Source organism: Poromitra crassiceps (assembly GCF_964638095.1).
Source record: "Poromitra crassiceps genome assembly, chromosome: 14".
NCBI lineage: Eukaryota > Metazoa > Chordata > Actinopteri > Beryciformes > Melamphaidae > Poromitra > Poromitra crassiceps.
Window position 1 is genome coordinate 9,138,148 of NC_139633.1, and position 16,037 is coordinate 9,154,184.

General features: G+C 43.2%; 1 protein-coding gene across 1 annotated transcript in view; it reads left to right on the forward strand.

Annotated features, from left to right (window-relative positions):
* Window positions 1-583: 583 nt before the first annotated feature.
* Window positions 584-16,037, forward strand: part of peli1b (pellino E3 ubiquitin protein ligase 1b) — an 81,058-nt gene continuing 65,604 nt past the window's right edge. Inside the window, exon 1 of the mRNA XM_083651110.1 lies at window positions 584-704. The gene's annotated coding sequence lies outside the window, so the exon portion shown is untranslated. The remainder of the gene's footprint in view (window positions 705-16,037) is intronic.

Genomic DNA, 16,037 nt, shown 5'->3' on the forward strand with positions numbered 1-16,037 from the left:
TCACTTGGTACAGCATGAAATGGAGATAGTCTGGCAAGCAAACCCACAACTGCTTGGGATGCAGTGTTATTATTAATGAGTTATGTGGTCTTTTAGTGAGAAGCTCTGCTGGGGTGCAAACCGCCCAAACTACATGTTCCAGAATCCTTTGCGGCTACGTCACGTGTGTGTGTGTGTGTGTGTGTGTGCGTGTGTGTGTGTATGTGTGTGTGTGTGTGCGCGCGCGTGTGTGTTTCATCCACTAGCGTACGCTCACCAGCAGCAGCAGCAGCAGCAGAAGGGGAGAACGAGCTCGCGCTGTGTTTATGTTCAGATGCTCTCAACAAAGGACAGCAGCACGCGCAGCGGAGAGGCTGTCATTTAAACAACACAGCACAGTGGATAATGCTCATAATAACAGTTAACCTTATAACTACTTAGCACAGGGAGGGGACTACTGCGCAAACCATCATCCGCCTTATCCCTTTCTCTCTCTCGTTGTTGGTTTTTTTTTTGTTTGTAACCCAGGCTGGAGAAATTCTTCACAAAATTGCCTTTTCCCCCCACAACGTTTAGCCGGTGGTAACGAGCGGTTAGCTAGCGTGCTAGCCTCAGCAAGTTGTTTAGCCCAGCAGCTGGTGGAGAAGCTAGCAGCTCTCTGTCTCTCCAGCAGCCCCACACCAGACGGAGACCTGGACGAAAAGGACCGCATCATTTGCATAGCTGTAAGTAACGTTAGCTGTTATAATGTGTACACGCCTCCATCACACTGTTGAACATGAATAATATGCCCGGTATACTATTATTGCAGCAAAACGTGCAGTGGTTTGGGACGGTTAGCTTAACGCTAGCCAGCCATCAGTCCAGTGTTAATTGTTCTCTGCTCCAAGCGTCACCTTTGTCCTCCTGCCAGTGTGTCTGTCTGTCTGCCTGGTGAGACAGGCGAGAGGGAGCAGAGCATTTTAATAAACATCTTTTATTTCTCTCAGCCTTGTAACCAGGTAAGTCATCACAGATCTATTTTGTGTGAGTGCTGCTGGTGCAAAGTGCTGATCTTATGTTTCTCAAACACACACACACACACACACACACACACACACACACACACACACACACACACACACACACACACACACACACACACACACACACACACACACACACACACACACAACACACACACACACACACAACACACACACACACACAACACACACACACACAAGCCAGTAGCTATCTTAGTGAGGGCATTCATTGGCTAGCCCGTAACATTAACCATCGTAGCTAAATGCCTAACCTTGACTTAAACCCAATTCATAACCTTCAAACAGCCCTTTGAAGGTGTGTGAGAAAGTGTCATCGCTTTCCTACTATCCTCACCCCTCCCCAGGTATAAAACTCAAATTGGTCCTCATTAAGATAGCTATACAAACACACACACACCCCTACCCCTTTATCTCATTGGAAATCAACGCTCTAAAGATAAGACTGCTGGTGGAGAATGACTGTCTTTCTGTGTGCGTGTGATGGTGAGAGATGCGGGTATTAGTTTACATCAGTCTGCATGCTGCTGACTTGTCAGACAGAGAGATAGTGTGTGTGTGTGTGTGTGTGTGGGGGGGGGGGCGTTGGGGGTAAGGAATGGAACATTGCCTGATAAGGAATTAAGCAAATGCACACGACTCTGGCCGTTGCAAAAGCTTGATTGCCAGTTAATGACTCCCCTCCCTGCCCTCTCTATCTCCATCTCATTCTCTCTCCCTCTCCCTCTGTACCTCTCTCTCTCCCTCTCTCTGTCTGTCTCTATCTCGCTCGCTCAGTCTGGGTCGGTCGGTAGTGATGTGATAAGTTCTGCTGATAGAGATCTCGCTGTGACTTCCCCTTCCCGTGTTGGAAATGTCACGCTGATGAAGACAGAGAGACATTAGCTCCGTCTCTGCTGCTCACCGGGACACGGCAGGCAGAGTTTCCATTGTCCGCGTGTCGCTGTGATGATTCCAAAGGCTGCCTGGGAAAGTCAACTTTTTTGAAATGCTGCACTGGCAGTGGCAACCACTGGATTCTAGTTTATCAGCGAGCAATTAGGGGGCTGAGCAATATATTACCGAATACCGATACTATACCGATATTGTGATATGAGACTAGATATCGTCTTAGATTTTGAATGTCGTGATATGGCATAAGTGTTGTCTTTTCCTGTTTTAAAGGCTGCGTCACACTGAAGTGATGTATTTTTGAACTTACCAGACTGTTGTCGCTGTTGAATTATTTGCCTTTGCCATTCATTACCAGTCATTATATTCACATTACTTATGATTATCAAAAATCTCATAAAGTGTAATTATTTTGCGAAAGCACCAGTAGTCAGGGAAGGAAACCCTGTCTTTGCATTTTGTTTTGTTAGTGCTTGTGACATCGCACATGTGGCCATGACTTACAACTGAACATTTAGAGATATTGTGTATTGCCATTCAGCCTAAAAATACGAGATATGATTTGTGGTCCATATCTCCCAGCCCTGGCTATGAGCAGTATAGATGTTTGTAGAATAGGACCTCCAAATAATGCTTGGTTACCTGGCAAAGTTATTAAATTGACCACTAATGAGGAAAAGTCAGCACTTATGGGGACGGCTGTGGCTCAGGAGGTAGAGCAGGTCGTCCACTAATCAGAAGGTTGGTGGTTAGATCCCCGGCTCCTCCACTCCGCATGTCGAAGTGTCCTTGGGCAAGACACTGAACCCCAAATTGCTCCCGATGGCTGTGCCAGCACCCTGCATGGCAGCTGGCCGCCTTCGGTGTGTGAATGGGTGAATGTAGGCACATTGTAAAGCACTTTGGATAAAAGCGCTATATAAATGCAGTCCATTTACCATTTTTTACCATTTATCTGATGGCTGGTGTGAGCTGAAAGTTCAATAGAGAAAGAAAAAATGGCTCTAAGCCTGGTTGCAACACTGTTATCTGCCAAAAAACAGTTATCCTGTTCTAGAGAGAGATAGGAAACAATTCCTGTTTTATTATTATGCATTGCTATTTAAAGTCTGCATTCTCCCAATACTAGAAATGGTGAAAACCTCTAATGTGAAGTGTGTCCCGTACACGCAGGTTTATCCGTGTGACAGAGAGGGGGTGAGGGAGTGTGTGTGTGTGCATGCACATTAGTGTGTGTGTGTGTGTGTGTGTTTGCCTGCCTGCACGCTGGCCTGTGTGTGTTCCCCAGCATGGCTTTAGCGTCTCAGTTTCAGGGAGGTAACCGGAGCCCCTGGTGTCAGACAGGGTGCGGAGAGAGAGAGAGAGAGAGAGCTCTGATGTCTTAATGGAAGCTCGCTCTGCCTGTATCCTTAGTAACCCTGTCTGTGGGGACACACAGCCGAGCCTCCCCGTCTCCGTCTCCGCCTGGGGCCAGTGGACAGTGTGTCCTGTCTCTGTGCTGCTGGAATATAAAACCCTCATAACTCAAATTTCGTCGATTTCCATGTTTTTACTTCAATTAAAGCTTGACGTGGTCCTTTTAGGGGCTCAGCAAGTTTTATGACCCATGTCAGAGACTACAAAACTGATTTAAAAAGCCTTAAGAGAATGATAAAAACGCCTGTCTGTCAATGTGGAAAGATGGTCTCTTGCTCTCTCTAAATTCTTGATAAGTTTACTTTTTTTTGGAGATGGAATCATTTGATTCAGCAGCAGCATTATTGCACTCATAATCCATTGTGAGATATGAAAGAATGAAATGTCTATACTGCAGTGGCTGCAATACATGCTTTTTTCATAATATTCACATTAGCATCTGGTAGTTATGATTCCCATCAAGATAGCCTACTATACAATATAAAGAGGCCGGTGATCAGTGAAAGTCCAAAGATATTCCCAGAATCTGTTGTTGTATAGAGCAACTGGAAATGTTTCAACACTCGGTTGTGCTCACAACAACGTTTTTAATCAAAATGTTCTTCTTTCGTTTACATTTCTTCCTTTTAATTCCGCTGTATAAAGCTAAAAAGTAGTACCACAAAAAGTTGGATCTGCTAAAATAACCATTTTGTGCTAAAAACAAAACAGAAAAAACTTTTGTTTGAGAAATCTGCAGACTAAATTTCACAGAAGAATCAGATTTGTATTGACCTACAGACTGACCTATAGTGTGGGTCAGATTATTTCAATAGGTCCACTTTCTAACATAACACACAACTAGGGATAATGTAACGATAACCAGTTTTAATGATAACCGTGATAAAATTCCTTACGATGTCCGTTCCGTTTCAAATTTACATTATGGTTAAAATCGTGGTACCGTCTTTATGTCTTTATTTAAGATCCCTATTAGCTACAGCACAGCTGCAGCTATTCTTCCTGGGGTCAAACAACTTGCATAGTTTCAAGATATCACATACAAAATTTACATTCTGTATAAAAATACATTCTGTACAAACGGTACAACTTCAGATATTACATACATACATACATACTGTACCTTTCATGATATTGCATAGTCAGAATTACCTACATACCATTACAGATGTGTAGAATACACATAAAACTACATCACATATTATGTATACCTATATATATATATACCATTACCATATCTTATATATATAATTATACATATAACTATTACCATCACCAGATATATTAGCTATGTACATGCTTCAATATGCTCTATATACATATGTATACACATACAGGTGCAGCTCATAAAATTAGAATATCGTGGAAATAACATGGACAAGTTATTTCTTTAGGCAGTAATTAAAGCAAAATTATTCCCGACCAAGTATTGAGTGCAGGCATGAACATAACTTTTCAGAAGATCGACATTTCTATTTTGAAAATAGTTTTTTGTGTGTGATATTTCATTTGTTGAAATACTGTCTTGGGGGGTTTTATGAGCTGGAAGCCAAACTTATGCAAAGTTAAACAAATAAATTCTTGAAATAATTTACTTAGTGTGTAATGAATCTATAATCTATTAAAGTTTCACTTTTTGAAAGGAATTATGGGGAACAAGTAACTTTTCCACAATATTCTAATTCATTGAGCTGTACCTGTACATACATACATACACACATACACATATATATATATATATATATATATATATATATACACATATATACATACACATACATACTCACATACATAGCATTATCACAGTAGTAAGTGCTGTTTTACCAAGAATTTTTGCTTTTCTTTTGTGTAATATATGTGGGAAGGGTGTTCCATTCCTGCATACCTCTAAACATGACCGTGATTAGAGTGCGTTGAAAAACACGGTAAATACTGTCCATCATCAACCAAAGTTGGCAACCTTCTCCCAGATGCAAACGTGCAGCCTTGGAGAAATGATTTCAGTGAGTGTAGGGTTAGGGTTAGGGTCTGAGTTTTCAATATAAAACGTCGTAAAATGATTTCAGTGAGCGTCTGTACTTTTTGAACATTTTCAGCAATTTTTTACGAATACCGTGATAATAGACCTTATTGCTAACCCCGGACGCCGCCATATTGTTGACATACCGTCCTGCAGCTGACAACTATAGTAACGGCCTTATTGTCGTTTCTGTTCCATTACAAAATAGCGATAGTGATGACAGCAATAAAAACCCCAGAGTTGTTGTTTGTATGCTGCCGTTAATGCCTGTAATAATAAACAAAAGAAAAAACGAGGTGAACAGACTTTGCTGTGAGGAGCTGTCCGAAAGTTTCACCTGTCTCTCCCAACTATCCACACACCTCTCCTGTGCTGACATATCCTCCGTCTCGCTCCCTTCACGTCTGTGGAGGGTAGAGATAGAAACAAACCACAGGGACTTTATTGCTGTCATTACTACAGCCGTGTGTAAGGCAGGTCACCATCCGAACACAATTGGAACGATACAGTAACGCTAACGGCGGCTAGCTTCCTATAAACGCTGCTCTCACATAGGTTGTCACTAAGAGCTGCAGCGCTATGTCGAGAATATGTTGGCGGTGGGCGTGCCCGTACGTGAGTGACGTCAATCGAATAAGGTCTATACGATAACCGTGATAATTTTGGTCACGATAATCGTAATGTGAAATTCTCATACCATTACATCTCTACACAACCCACTACTGCTTTCACATCCTTTTTGTGGTTTTCTAGTAGGCGCGACTGTATTGGCATATTATGCTAATACAATTGCAGTAGGTAGCTCCGATACATGGCATGCAGAAGTTGAAGTTTGATTCAAATAGGAGCAGCTGCTTGGTGCTAACCTGATGCTGCCAGATGGTTTGTTACACAGAACCATCTGTCTATTATGGGCTCGCTTCTCGCTGTCATCACACCTCAATCCCGCGCGTAGCCGCCTCTGGATGCTGATTGGTCCGGCCCGCTGCTTGGACGGAGTTAAACCAACAGCTTTGAGCACGGCAGCAAGATGGATTTCTCGTGCGATTGTGATCTTGCGAATCAGCTGCCTCAGAAGGTTAGCTTGATGCATCACTTGACACGTAACGATTCAGAAAATGCTTTGAGCGATATTCCAAAAGGCCACATTATAAGATCACAACTAGGTATGATGTGAGGACCTCATATCATTTATAAATTACCTCCCAACCTCCACGTTTTATGAAACACATTTGCACCGGATTTTGAAATTTGCTAAAATAACTGGTGCTCTGGAAACAATAGTATAAGGTCAGCATTTTACAATTTGTCACTTCCTGTTTTAACTATGGGTTTTAACAAAGCAAAACTTGAAGTTTATGCCTGAAATGCATTAAAAACTAAATTTTTTAAGACGGGAGTTTTTTTTTTTTAAGATGAGAGCAAGGTGAAAAATTGCATGTCTAGAAGAAGAAAAATGCCTAAAACAACTTACAGCTAAAATTAGAATTCGACAGCATTAGTAGTGTATAATCAGGGGACCTCTGTCTTCACTAAAGCACCATAGGTAATTACAGCAGGATTTTTTTCTTACTGGAGATATTAACATACATGGCAGATTCATACATGATTAAAATCACTGATCTCTCACTACAAATCACTGAACGCCCCCGGGTAATATTATTCCCATGTGAATAGGCTTGTAGATTGAGTTGAGCATATTGGGGCTGAACTGTATTTTTCAGTGTTAGTGGGCTTTGCTCGAAGGAAGTAGTTTGGAGCTGGGGAAAAAAGACATGCCTGCGGTTATGATTGGTGATTCACTTCTCTGTTGAGTGGGTATGCTTGATATTCTAACAACAAATCAACAGCATTCCAAATGGCTTCGCTCTGTGTGTGTGCATGCATTTAAACCTTAATTGTAAGTGTGTGTGCATGTGCGTGTGTGTGTCACGTACAGGAGGCTTTCATTTTGGGCAGTGTGTGTGTGTTTGTGCGTGCACGTGTCAGTTTCGTCAGCGAGGGCCCGCGCGGGTGCAATTTCGGCACTTCGACATGCAGACTGGAGGAGCCGGGGATCGAACCACCGACCTTCTGGTTGGTGGACGACGCGCTCTACCTCCTGAGCCACAGCTGCCCCACAGATTAGCTAACAAGCTAAGCTACTGATGTTATCAGACATGATACACATTAAAAATATGAATCATGCAAACATTCAATGATCATGATTCAAGTGTTACAGGACCATTTCTCATTACTTTTTGACTTATGTATGGCGAGCCGATCCTGTAGGTCGAGTAGATCCTGTACTTAGACTGGCACAGTCAAGCAGCTTTTGGGCACCCGCCTCCCCGACCAGCGTGCTCCCCGCTGGGCTAGTAAACAGACTGAAGTTAGTGGAGGGAGATGACGTCTGTCATGGAAAGTGGGTCAGACGGTGGGCACGTTTTTATGGCCTCCGTTTCTGCGAGGTAGGGGAAGGAGATGTGGGGGGGGGGGGGGGTGCGTGCATTAAACCACCAGCGTTTTTCCACAGAGCTGCTGCAGCCGGAGTGGGCTCGGTGCACTGCTTTCACACTCACGCTGGTGTCAGAATCACAATCGCTTTGTTTCCCAGGTGCACTAGCGCACACTGCCGGCGTCTTGGTTGATGGATTCTGCTCTATTGTGACCGATTTGAACAGGCAAATCATGCCTTTTTGCTGCTCTGGTCTTGTCCTGTTTGTCATGTTGTTTTAATAGACATACTGTAGATGACAAGTGATAATTAGGTAGCAGCAATAATCCAAAATAGACAGGCAGAATATTAGGCGGCCTACACAACAAATACACATTTATTCCTGTACTCTAAAAGTTGTCGAGACCTGGGAAGCTTTGAATGGCTGTAATCAACTTCTCATCCGGATTTCATATGCTTCTGTCTGAGGGAAGCAGGGAAGCTGGGCTGACGTGCAGACGACGTCAACAAGCTCGGCAGAGGACTTTCCCCCACTTTGTGATCATGTTGTTGCTCGCAGGCAGCAGCATGCTAAAGAGGCAGGGATTTGTGCTTGGTGGCAAGGGTGCTGCAGAGACACATCTACAACTTGCATATCACACACTACACTAGGACTGAATGATATGCAGAAATAAAATCATATTATGCGATTATATATTGACAGATAATGCGAATGCGATATGAGTCATGATTTTAGTGGGAATGCAAATTTTTGCATTTGAGTTTAAATTTATTTTAAATTTTTTATTTTAACTGAGGTCTGTACCAAACAAGCATGTTCCCTTACGTCAGAATAAAATGATTTGAAGCCGGGCCATCACTGTAGCACCACAACGCTTCATTTAACGGTATGTTGTGACACATTTTACCTTGATCAGATTGCAGCGAGCTGCACCTGCGATTTGGATATTGCACTTGGCCATATTGCAATTTGGATATCAAATTGATTACTTGAGCAGCCCGATGTCACACCGGTGTTTCCACCAGAATGTCATTGTCAGAATTTAAAAGCCTCTCATACAGCATAGATAGACCATCTTGTTTGTTTCCCTCTCCTTCTCTGAGTGCCTCCCTTATGAAGAGTGATATCAAGAAGCACTTGATATTACTTTTCATAGAGACGGCACTCTCACTGTGTGTGTATTTTCTTTCTTTCTTTTTTTTCTTTCTTTTCTTTCTTTCTTTCTTTCTTTCTTTCTTTCTTTCTTTCTTTCTTTCTTTCTTTCTTTCTTTCTTTTAATTTTTGTTTGTCATTTGTTTCATTAAGCAGTACACAGAAGAGAGTTGGGCTGCCCACTTTGTTCCCCAAATAATCAAGTCTAATAATTGTGTGATTTAATAATAATCCAATCAATTATTATTATTATTATTATTATTATTATTATTATTATTATTATTATTATTATTATTATTAATAATGACGATCAAAATATCTAGTAGAAATAATCAGGATTTGCATTTTTGCTCTGGTCACGCAGCTCTTGTAAATGGAGACGGGAAAGATGATTTACAGATATAAAAGGATGATGATGAAACAAAAGCTGGAGCAGATTTGATCCCCCAGTGTTGTGATCCAGACCTCCGAGGCTCTGGGACACTCTGTCTTCTCTCTGTGCTCGTCCTCTCCCTTCACAGCCTCCCTCCTTCTTCCTTATCTCCCTCTGTCACCCAATCCTTCTTGATCTCCTCCCTGCCAACGCTACCCAGTCACTGAAAGCAACACCACCAAGGCTAATCTCTCCCGCCAAGTGCCAACACCTGAGTCAGAGAACTAGGGAGGAAAAATGGAAACACAGGGCCGTTCAACCCCTCGAAAAAAATCCGTTGGGAAGTTTATTACCTTAACCGTAAGCCCGCTGAATTTATGAATAGAATCCTTATTTGTAAATGTTAGTGGAGCTCTGAAAAAAAAAGCTGTACGTTAAAGACAGGGTTCATGCAATACTGTACACCTGCCACATTGGCAAGTACCCAAAACTCACCAGCCACTTTTTTGCTACTTTAGCAGCCAAATAGACTTTTAGGAGAGCAGCATCTCCGGAGGATAATTCGTTAACTGCCAAAGTGGCTGGTGGAGCAGACAGACTTTCCAGACCAGCTAAAAATCTGTCAGCATTTGGCTGCTGGCTGATGTTCACGTCCCACTTTGAATAATCCTAGTTTGGCATCATAAAAAACACACAGAAAATGCCCCGTTCATTTTTCCTCTTTCCGCTGTGGGTGTGTGTGAGTGATGCCCAGACCCAGAGCACAGCTGTGGGTGTGTGTGAGTGATGCCCAGACCCAGAGCACAGCTGTGTGTGTGTGATGCCCAGACCCAGAGCACAGCTGTGTGTGTGTGATGCCCAGACCCAGAGCACAGCTGTGGGTGTGAGAGATGCTCAGACTCAGAGCACAGCTGTGGGTGTGAGTGATGCCCAGACCCAGAGAGCACAGCTGTGGGTGTGTGAGATGCCCAGACCCAGACCACAGCTGTGGGTGTGAGATGCCCAGACCCAGAGAGCACAGCTGTGAGTGTGAGATGCCCAGACCCAGAGCACGGCTGCTCTTAGCATTCATTTCCTTTTAAATGTCGTCTGAATCCTGAGGCCTTTGCAGGCAGAACCTCAAAGCCCTATTGAGGTTAAACATGAAAAGCCAAACAATGGCGTTTACACTTGACCTCGTTCAGCGCTGAAAGCTCACTGGCTTCTCAGTGCTCGGTTCTGTTACAGCAGACGTGCTGTTAAGGTGTGTGTGTGTGTGTGTGTGTGTGTGTGGGGGGGGGGGGGGGGTGTTACCATCTCTGCAGTTTCAGGCCTCCAGACTAACTTTCTACATTGGTTGCACTAGTGCAACCAATTTTTCACCGTACCTTTTGGCGCCGCAATAATACATTTTAAGCGTGACCTTCTTTGTCATTTTGTATACATATTGGCAATTTCTTAAAGTGATACTTTCAAAGATTTTGAGGAATGGCTGCACTCCTGTGCGCCGCTAGCGATAATAATACGACTTCCAGTCGGATATTTTCAAAGTAAAACGATTCTGCACAAGTCTAAAGCACACAGAAGCCATTGAAAATGTTTTCTTTTGGTGTTTCCCTGTCTTTCTCAGGGCTTAAAATTCACTTTGCAAACTAAGGGGGAATTCCCCCCTTATGTTCTTCAGATAGGGGGGATTTATAGATTTTAGGGGGGATTTTTTCAGGCGATACTATAACCGACAAATACCTGCTTCTCCTGTCCAATAAGTGATAATATTGTAATTTCACATTTTTGTATTTAAAAAAGGAAGTAGTTTATGCACACCTGAGTCTAAATTACCGGTACTATGGCTTTTGTCATGTTTTTTCTGCAGACTAAGCCATAGGCTTTTGGTTCTATGAAAGCCTTTATTTTTTGTATTGAGTGATACACTCTACTAAAACACTAATATCATATTATATCAGAAGTGTTCTTTGTTTTGTGTTCACAATAGTGATGTCAGTTTGATTTGGTTAGGTCAGAGCTATGGAATATTAAATCATCCATCTTTGCTCACTCACTACATCTACCTTTCTTACTGTCATTACTGGCAACTAAACCTGTTCAAATTTTGCATTGGGGAGAGTTGTATTGAAGTGACTATAAACCATCTGTGTGTCGTTTCACTTTTTATTGAAAATGCTTCCACCAGATTTTCACGGCTGCTTTATGAGAATTCATTTGAGTGGCGATAACATCGTTGACATCACTGGCACTCGGCATAAGGAGGATTAACGTTATTATTAACGTCATTATCGATATCAGATTCTTCATCGTCAATAACGTACGCTAAACATAACTGACACTGATGTTACTCGGTGTTGACGTTTCAGCTAGAAGTACCTTGTTGTTCGACTTGTCCTGTTTGTTTTTTCTGAGCGGGTCCCCCTTCTGAGGACGTAGTTTTCCTTTTTAGCCAGCGATCTATCATGTTTGCAAGCAGCTGTCTGTCTGGAACCACCGAGAAATCAGCAGAGGAGCGTTGATGTCGAGAGGACTGAGGGACGAGATATTTTTTCCGACATGATGGCGAAGGCTATGCGAAGGCCTGACCCGCCCCTCTCTGCCTCTGATTGGCCTAGTGTCAAACGTTCATCCAATCACCTTCGCTTGCCTATCCTGCATCTCTTTCTACAGTCTGTGGTCAGACCTGGCTCAGACTCAGTGGGTCAGACAAGACAGACAGCCGTTTCGCACATAGATCGGTCTGCGCAAACCATTGCGGGATTACTCCCCCTTTATAAATTGAAAATATGCGGGAATTCGAGAAAATGTGCGGGAATCCCGCGCAAAATTTTAAGCCCTGCTTTCTGTGTGTGCATGATGAGAGAGGGGGAGAGATTAACACAGTGCACTGTCACTGTGTCACACTCACACAGACACACACACACACACACACACACACACACACACACACACACAGACCTACTGGTAGGTGCACCAGTGCGACCAATGAAAATATGTAGGCGTACTGGCAGATCTTAGGGTGGGAAAAAGTGCCTAAACGGGTGCACTCTGGAGCCCTGCGTTTGCCTGCTGTGTAGCCTGTGTGTCCATATGGGTCAATGCAACCAAAAGTGGCCACCATAATTTATCACTTTCATCTACACACAAGACGGCGCGCAGACGCACACACGCGTTTACTTTACATGCACTCTCACAGACCTGTGATTATCAACCCCTCTCCCCCCATCATGCATGATTGCCATTTCCTGCTTCACATTACCTCCCTTCCTGTGTCAAATGAGCTTGCGCACCGCCACCCGCTTGCATACACAAACGGTCCAGTCTGTAACCCGTTGAGACTTTGGCTTCCCCCGAGGAACACTGCTTTGTCTGTGGACCAGGAGAAAGTCCAGAGCGTCCAAGAGTCCAACACATCTTCTCCACAATCTGAAGGTCCTTGTGTTCTGACGGTTTAACATAAACCATCAGGGTGCTGGAATTAGACGAATGTGTGTTCCTTGACTGAGCGATAATGTATAAAAGACCATTTTTACAGTAAGTCCCACCCATCTCCTAAAACATAAACCAAGTTTCTGTTCTACAGGCTTAAACAAGTCTTGGAGGTTAAAAAAGAGGGGTGCAGGGGTGCCCAAATTCTTTCCCATGAAGGGCCAAAACTCAATCTGGGTGGAGGGCCGAGGGCCAAAAATAAACATTGTGGAATTACATTAAAATGTATTGTGTTTTATAGAAAATTAACATTCTAAATCTAAAATAATATTTCAATATAATAATCTACTTTATCTGTTTGGTAATTGTAATAATTTGCAATTGGTTATATATATTAAAAAAAACATCTGCATTTGTGGGGAGCTTAAACATTTAATCAGTAAACACCCAGTTAAAAACAGTTGTATTTTCCACCTTTGTGATCAAGAGAGAAATTTGACTTAATTCACAACTTGAAAAATCCTCAAGGTACTTTGAAAATCAGCTTTATTGTCCATCTTTTGTAAACAATTTGTCATGACAATTTGCAGGGATGCAATCTCAGGAGTGAACACAGTATCCGCAGCCACATTCAGACACTGTTTCACAAAGTCACCACATGAAAAAGCTCGTCCACCCAATCAGTGCAGATATCTGATAACTTGCCCAAGTTGCATTCTGGATAAAATAAATCGTGGGGGGGGGGGGGGCAAAACAAACAGAGCGCGGGCCAAACTTGGCACCACTGATCTAGTGTTTATCATAATAGTGAACTATTTGGGGAATGATCAAACAAGTATCAGACACTACCCCACTCTTCTTCTCCTTTGGTAAACACAACAGTATTGCATTGCATTGTGGTATATGGGAGAAAATGTAGGGTACATTCTCTGTTCACTAGAAATTGCACTGCGTTGTGGGTATTTTATGGACTATAGTGAATCAGTTGAGAATTCGGACACTAGCACAAAATGGCCAACACACTATATATATAGTCCACTATTTCTGTAATAGGGGCCGGTTTGGAACAGGGCTAATAACTCACTCATCTCATTTGGCCTGACGAGAGGCTAATGATCGCAAGCTATGACCAGGTGCGGCACAATTAGGCCTACCTGGACCATTCTCCGAGTCCGACACTCCCCAGAGAGATGCAACCTGCCTTACCTTACTGCTACAACTGCCACCCCTACAGGAACGGACGGTGAACCAAAAGCTGAATTGGCCTCAAGCACGACTGCTCCACGGGAAAACACTGCTCCTTTCTCCTCCTCCTCCTCCACCCCCCACCCTGATCATCATCATTCATCAAGATCATTAGATGATTTTGGAGAACAGAATATAGCTTTATTTTATTCCAGCATTGTGACTATGCCCAAACACAGTAGTCGTTATAATAATAAAAAAAGGTTTCAATCTAGACAAATTCTACAAGTCATTAATTATTGGAACTATAAATCACGATGCACACTAACACTTGATGAATTGATTAATAAGTAGGCCTGCACGATATGAGGAAAATCTGCGATGTGCGATAACATTGTTCAATATAGCGATGACGATACGACTTGCGATAAATAAACAAATATTAAAGTATGCATATTAGCTATACAGTTCCTATTTCTTTCTGCTTTAATAATGCTAACATAGACCCCAAACATAGCCTGCTATGCCCACTGAATAAAGAAATGAAATACACACTGACTCTATCTGAAACTACACACAGCGTGTTTGGGCTTTGGCAGAGGGGCGGAGCGCACTGTTGCAAGGGAAAGGTGTACGCTGGATTTACAACACAAGACAAAATGATCAGATGCTGAGTGGGAATGCATGATGCATTTAAATAAAACCACTTTTGTTATTCATTGCGTTTCAGGCAGTCTTTGCGATGTGTTTATTGTGCACTTTCATATTGCGATGACGATGAAAATACAATTAATTGTGCAGCCCTATTAATAAGTGCTTGATTAAAGGCCTGTTTCACTTTCCTCTCTCCAGTACAGTACAGGTCTGCAGCATGACACACACATCTCTGTGTGGACCTACATTTCTTTTTGCAATAATAAAGTTAAGTTATAAATCAGTTATTCAAAGCACGCAGCTCTCCAAACATCTTTACATGTGGCTGAAATTAGATTTCTTAAATGCCTATTTATTGACGTGGGCAACGGAGCCAATTAAAAAGCTTGTGTAATTCTTCCCCCCCATTGCTCTGAGCTCACAACACACACACGCACACACACACACACACACACACACACACACACACACACACACACACCCCCACCCTCTGTTTGAGTAGTGACTGTAGTACGCTTCTAGGAAGGTCACATTGTGCACTGTGTGTGTGTACAGTGTGTACAGTGAGATGGCACTTTGCTTCAGAAGTTGTGTGTGTGTGCGTGCGTGTGCTCACTCGCTCGCGCGCGTGCGTGCATGTGTGTCTGTCCACATGACCTACATGTACTTGGATGTCTAGTCCATATGGCTCCGTCCTCAGTGTACATGACTGCACAGCCTGTCCCTGTTTACAGGTGGACATTTCTGTGTGTGTGTTTGTGCACGTATGTTTCTGTGTGTGTGTTTGTGCACGTATGTTTCTGTGTGTGTGTGTGTTTGTGCACGTATGTTTCTGTGTGTGCCAGACAGCGCCCATGTGCTTGTATGTGAATCTATGCATGTATGTTTTTGCATGTGTGCACGCAGCCATTTGTGTGTGTCTGTGTGTTGTCGCACATCCACTGTGTGTGTGTGTGTGTGTGTACGCGTGCGTGCGTGCGTGATGGTCTGCATTCGACCCACTGAATCATTGATGAGGCTGTAATTTGAACAGCAGCCCTCCCAGTCCCATCTGTGATCAGTTAGCCGCCTCCTCCTCCCAGTACTGCTTCTTACGGGAAAACCAGTAGGCTCCACTGACAAAGCACAGACAAACTGACCTCCACTGGAAACTGAGAAAACAAACTGTGGCTGTTGTGCTTTTATCCGCTTTGTGTCTAACTGACACAATCACTTTCTCGGCCCAACTGCAGCTTCGAGCACAGTGACATTTAACGTTCACATTTGAGGCAGATTTAGCTGATGATCTTATCCAGCGTGTAGGTCAGCTTCAGGAAGGGGCTCAGTGTTGTGACCAAGGACGTATGGCCGGTTGACGGCCAGATTGGCTGCAGTGGAGGTCGAATCTGTGATCTCTTGCTCATGTGATAGTCTCCCTAACTGTTATGTCACCCTGTTGACCCCTGACCCCCGGCCCCGGCCCCGCATCTCTA